We start from the raw sequence: 5,946 nt of genomic DNA on the forward strand, positions 1-5,946 counted from the left end.
GATTCTTGATTGTTTGGTTTCCATTGAGAAGTGATTGAGAAGTTCAATCAAAGTGTGTTTATCCTCTTTCATCAAATTCAGCTCCCGAAAAGGGAATGAAAACACAAATTGGACATCCTGATTGGCTTTTCCTTCAGCCCAGTCCAGAATGAACTTCTGCACAGAGACTGTTTTTCCAATGCCAGCGACTCCCTTTGTCAGCACAGTTCTGATGAGTTTGTCTTGTCCAGTTAAGGGTTTGAAGATGTCGTTACATTTGATTGCAGTCTCTGGTCTTGCTTGTTTCCTGGTTGTTGTCTCAATCTGTCTCAGCTCATGTTCATTATTGACCTGTCCTGTTCCACCCTCTGTGATGTAGAGCTCTGTGTAGATCTTATTGAGAAGTGTTGGGTTTCCTTGTTTGGCGATCCCCTCAAATACACATTGAAACTTCTTCTTTAGATTAGATTGGAGTTCACGTTGGCAAATCACAGCAGGATCATCTGAATCTAGAAATAACACAGAGGATATTAATATTACGTCTGTTTTAATAACTACAGTATTGTAGGACTGTTATAACATTTTAAATTATAATAATTTATTCTCTTAACTGGCTGTATAAATGTGTAAATGTTTTCTTAATGCATTACAGACTGGTGTGACTGATTATAATATTATTGGTGTTATTGATGGTATTATTAATGTTGTCTCTCTCTCTCTAAATTAATCAACACAACACATCCCTTCTGCTACTTGATGAGGCCACTAGGTGTTGTGTTAAGGCTGCTACAATATCATTGAGTTACACAGCTACTTTAGCTGTACTTTAGCTACAGCTTTTAAATGTTATAAAACAGCATTCAACATGAGGCAAACAGATCTTACAGTTCTCCAGTGTGTCCGCAAGCTCCTTCTGGTTCATTTTCCTCAGGACGTGCAGTGTGATCTTCAGAGCCCCCTCTCTGGCACTGCTCTCCTGCTTCTCATCTTCAGCATCCACCACTTCCTCATCCTGCTTCTGACTCTCAAAGCCTTCTGGGAGTTCTGGACTAAGAATCCTCTTGAATATCTTCAGCTCGTTCTTCACAAATGTCATAATTTTCTCTTCAAGCAACTGAAATAAATCAAGTAAATAAGCTAAGCAAGAGAAGAAATGCTTTCTCATTAACACAATAATGAATGATTGACAGATCAACTTTACTTGAGGAAAACAAAAACAAATGTTCATAACAGGACCACATACACTGAATATAGAGTCCAGGTCTGTTTGATGACTCTGGGAAGACTGACCACTGAGAATCTCTGACTCTGATCTCTCCTGTTGGTTTCTGTGGACAAAACATGAGATTATATCTCCTCAACCAGGGAGTACACACACACACACACACACACACACACACACACACACACACACACACACACACACACACACACACACACACACACACACGAGGGAATGTTGTGTTTGTTTAATATTGTTTAAGGACTATATAAATGGACTAAAGGATTAGCCTATGGATTATGGAAACAACCAAAATAAATGTGAAAATGGGAGAGGAGAAATGACTAGAGACAGTGTTGTTTAACTCACTGACCATGACCCATGAGTTCTTCTTACCTTTGTTCAGTAGAAAAGTCTCCCTCTCTAAAGAATATAGGTTGACGCATAGACCGGTCACTCTTCATGGACACACAGCTGGGAACAGGGGAGGCTGGTCTCTCCTGCTTGATTGGACTTCAACACAACAGAGACAAACATTACATCTCTCACAAACAGGTATTTGTTTAAAATCTATCACTTGATGCTTTCATTTCAGAGAGACAAAAATATATCTGCCTCACTCTGTCACGTCCTGACCAGAAAAGGGGTCATTTTGTTATTGCAGTTGGTCAGGACGTGGCGTGGTGTGTTTGTTTTGTGTGTTTCGTTTTTTTGGGGGGTTATGTTCTATGTTAATATATTTCTATGTTTGTTCTAGTTCTTATATTTCTATGTGTAGTTTATTGGGTTGACCTTCAATTGGAGGCAGCTGTTTCTCGTTGCCTCTAATTGAAGGTCCTATTTAGTTGGGGGTGTTTTTCCATGGGTTTTGTGGGTAGTTTTTCCGTGTATAGTCTGAGCACCTTACAGGACTGTTTTTCGTCGTGCTTTTGTTCAGTGTTCATTTCTTTAATACATTCAAGAAGATGGTTCACATTCCCGCTGCAGTTTGATCCCATCCTTACGACGAACCTGACACACTCTCAAATGTGACCGACCAGCTCAATTTGGTAATTAACTAAATTAACTAAATGCATGGTGTTTTTGGTTTATGTCAGTTTAATTGTTTGTTATGGTATAAGTGGTTATGGTTGTAAGTGATAAAATTAACTAGAAGATTGTATATTTGGAATTCTGAGTAATTACTTCATTAGTAAGGAATTACACATTATTCAGTAGTACTGCAGTTGCTACATAATTCCAATAGATGGCAGCATAAGACCACAATGACATTTCAGAAGATCAGTTTAGTTTTCTCCAAGGATGCACCACCACTACCCCTCATAGGAAAACTCCTGTGTGGGCTTCTGTCTGTCCTTTCCACACTGCTAACGCAAGAAGAAGACTGCAAAAGCATTTAAAAGATTACTGTTTAGTAATATAATGATGATTCATGTTTATTATTACCTGTTTTTATTTCAAAAGCCAAGGGGCATGTTGTGGTAAATTTAGTAACCGGGAGGGTTGCATGATGTAATTTATTGGCGGGCTGGAAGACGCACTCTTGTCTTTTCTATTCCGAGGTTGTTTACTCACAATATCAGATATTAAGATTTTTTTATCATGCATGTAATGTTATACTAAGGTTGAGGTTCTGACTAGTGATAATTTACCTGGGGTTCAATACCTGCTATAGTCACTATTTTTGTTGCTCTCCCAAAAGCAACACAGCCCTAACACGAGATATATAGCTAACTAAAGTAGTGTGACCATTTTAGAAAATCATGGGACATATAGTCTGTGGTTGTATGCTATTTTATGTCAATCATATTGCTGCTTGTAGCCTATAACTGATGCTTCGTGGTCTTATGCTGCCATCTATTGGAAATATTTAGCAATTAAAAGCTATTCATTCACATACAGACATGGTGAGGTAGCTGAGAAATAAAGTGTATTTTTCCCATTAATTCCTTAGATCAGTCTCAAACCTTCCCCATCTATCCCAATTACTGGACTTTCACATAGAGGTCACCAGGTCACCAAGTTCAAAACACATTTTGAAAATTAAACTAGTGTGTCTTGTTAATCAAGTGTTCTGCCTTACAAATAGTAAATGTAATCAAATAACAAAACAATAAAAGCAAAATGATTAGATAGATTTTGGTTAACAAAATAATCAAAATGCTATTTAGTACTAAAATAGTTTCTAGAACTGTTCTAGGCTACCCTACCCTAGAATTAGGGTTCAGGATTAATAGGTTATACGTAGGGTTAGAGTTTCTGTACAGCACTTTGTGACATCTGCTGATGTAAAAAGGGTTTCATAAATACATTTGATTGATTGTTAGGTTTAGGGTTTTTTAGGCAAAAAACAGTATGGGTTTATATCTCTCTTGCTCCTCCCTGTGGCCTTCTGTGGGTACTACATAACTCATTCACGACACCTGCCAGGCTCATAATCTGAAGTAGCAACTGTGTCAGATCCACAAATCAATGAGCTAGACATTTTACATTTACATTTAAGTCATTTAGCATACGCTCTTATCCAGAGCGACTTACAAATTGGTTCATTCACCTTATGATATCCAGTGGAACAACCACTTTACAATAGTGCATCTAAATCTTTTAAGGGGGTTAGAAGGATTACTTTATCCTATCCCAGGTATTCCTTAAAGAGGTGGGGTTTCAGGTGTCTCCGGAAGGTGGTGATTGACTCCGCTGTCCTGGCGTCGTGAGGGAGCTTGTTCCACCATTGGGGTGCCAGAGCAGCGAACAGTTTTGCCTGGGCTGAGCGGGAACTGTGCTTCCTCAGAGGTAGGGGGGCCAGCAGGCCAGAGGTGGATGAACGCAGTGCCCTTGTTTGGGTGTAGGGCCTGATCAGAGCCTGAAGGTACGGAGGTGCCGTTCCCCTCACAGCTCCGTAGGCAAGCACCATGGTCTTGTAGCGGATGCGAGCTTCAACTGGAAGCCAGTAGAGAGAGCGGAGGAGCGGGGTGACGTGAGAGAACTTGGGAAGGTTGAACACCAGACGGCTGCGGCGTTCTGGATGAGTTGTAGGGGTTTAATGGCACAGGCAGGGAAGCCCCGCCAACAGCGAGTTGCAGTAATCCATTTGGTTTGCAACTCAGTGAACCTGCGCAGCATTCACTCAATTTGATGCCTTTGAATGAAGATTGATGCATATCTAATTTCCAGCAGCCATTTAAAAACAAGATGTCGTAAAAAAAAATAAAAAATCTAGTATTCTGTTGAAATCGGCCACATCTTGAAAAAGAGGACATGCAGAAATAATAGTAATAATAATTGAAAAAAAGATATACCCATCAAAAATCTATTAATTGAAAATCTGAGAACAGTAATATTGAAGGTACCCATAAGCAAACCATTTCTGATGAAAAAACAAATGTGATGCATTTTGGAAATAAACTCTTAATAATTATTTAAAAAATTTGTCCATCTCACCTCTTGGCTTTGGTGTCATGTTCCCCAGAGAGACTCATTTTAGAGCACTGACCCCTAAACAGAGAACCACAACCAACATGTTGGATAACACAGTCATTCTTAATGTCAATTGTTGTCATTTATTAATTATCTCTTATCTCTTATGAAACATTTACTAACAAGACATATAGAAACAGTCAGGTGATTTAAAGCATCACATGAACATGTAGTTGTGACATTTCATCTCCATGGTAACTGTCAATAATAAAAATAAGTCACTGTTTGTTAAGGTAGTTATAGACAGTACAGCAATAATAATAATAATAATAATAATAATAATAATAATAATAATAATAAGTCACTGTTTGTTAAGGTAGTTCTAGACAGTACAGCAACAACAACAATAATAATAATAATAATAATAATAATAATATGTCACTGTTAAGGTAGTTCTGTTCCTGGAGCGCTACCCTCCAGTAGGGTCTCACTCCAACCCTGTTCCTGGAGCGCTACCCTCCGGTAGGGTCTCACTCCAACCACAGTTGTAACTAACCTGATTTATCTTATAAACCAACTAATTATTTTAATCAGGTGACTAGTTTTGAATAGGAATGAAAACCTACAGGATGGTATCTCTCCAGGAACAGGATCGGAGAGCCCTGTTTTAGAAGATGCATAAAATCCATCCTCCAATTTTTTCTGACTATTCAGCTTCAGCTAACCGTGCTAATATCTTATTAGAAATCAGTATTTTTTGTAACAGTAACGTTACCATTTACCTGGTAATTAAATATAATTTATTTAGAAGTGATCAGAATAATGTTTATTGTATTCTCAAATTGAAAGTGCTCCCTCGCGCTCCTCAGCACTACACCCATGATGATAAGAGATCATAGATCAAACCTACTCTTGGCTATTAAATGTCTGACTACGACCTAACTTTATAATAGTGTGTAAGTAGCTTCTAGACTTACCAGTCTGCTCGTCTTTCCTTCAAATCAATACTTTTACCCGACTTCTAATGTTGCTGAGAAATGTGCGCCACAGTTTCAACATCCCTTTTGTACGTGCATTAGCCCACAAACTTCCTTTCAACTTCATGAGGAAATGACATAACAGAATTCCTAAACCCAGAGACCAACATCCCGAGTCTACTGGGACCGCTGGGGAAGCAGACTGTAGGAAGTAGACCGATGCTGTGATTTGGGGTTTGAGAAGTCAGAAGTGAAAAATTCCTCCTTAGTTGTACATTTTCTCTAAATCTAAAGGCAAAACCCAGATTCCAGCCAATGTCTTAAGTATTTGAACTTCGTGAAAGAGACAAA

The 5,946-nt window shown here is 38.6% G+C and overlaps 1 long non-coding RNA gene across 1 annotated transcript; it reads right to left on the minus strand.

Moving 5' to 3' along the window:
• Nucleotides 1-1,682: 1,682 nt before the first annotated feature.
• On the minus strand, nt 1,683-5,902 carry LOC115183104 (uncharacterized). Its single transcript, XR_003873957.1, has 3 exons — nt 5,596-5,902; nt 4,643-4,696; nt 1,683-1,714 (listed from the first exon to the last, which is right to left on the minus strand). It is a non-coding gene; the product is annotated as an uncharacterized LOC115183104 (long non-coding RNA).
• Nucleotides 5,903-5,946: the final 44 nt, after the last annotated feature.

This window comes from Salmo trutta, unplaced genomic scaffold (genome assembly GCF_901001165.1).
Source record: "Salmo trutta unplaced genomic scaffold, fSalTru1.1, whole genome shotgun sequence".
Lineage (NCBI taxonomy): Eukaryota > Metazoa > Chordata > Actinopteri > Salmoniformes > Salmonidae > Salmo > Salmo trutta.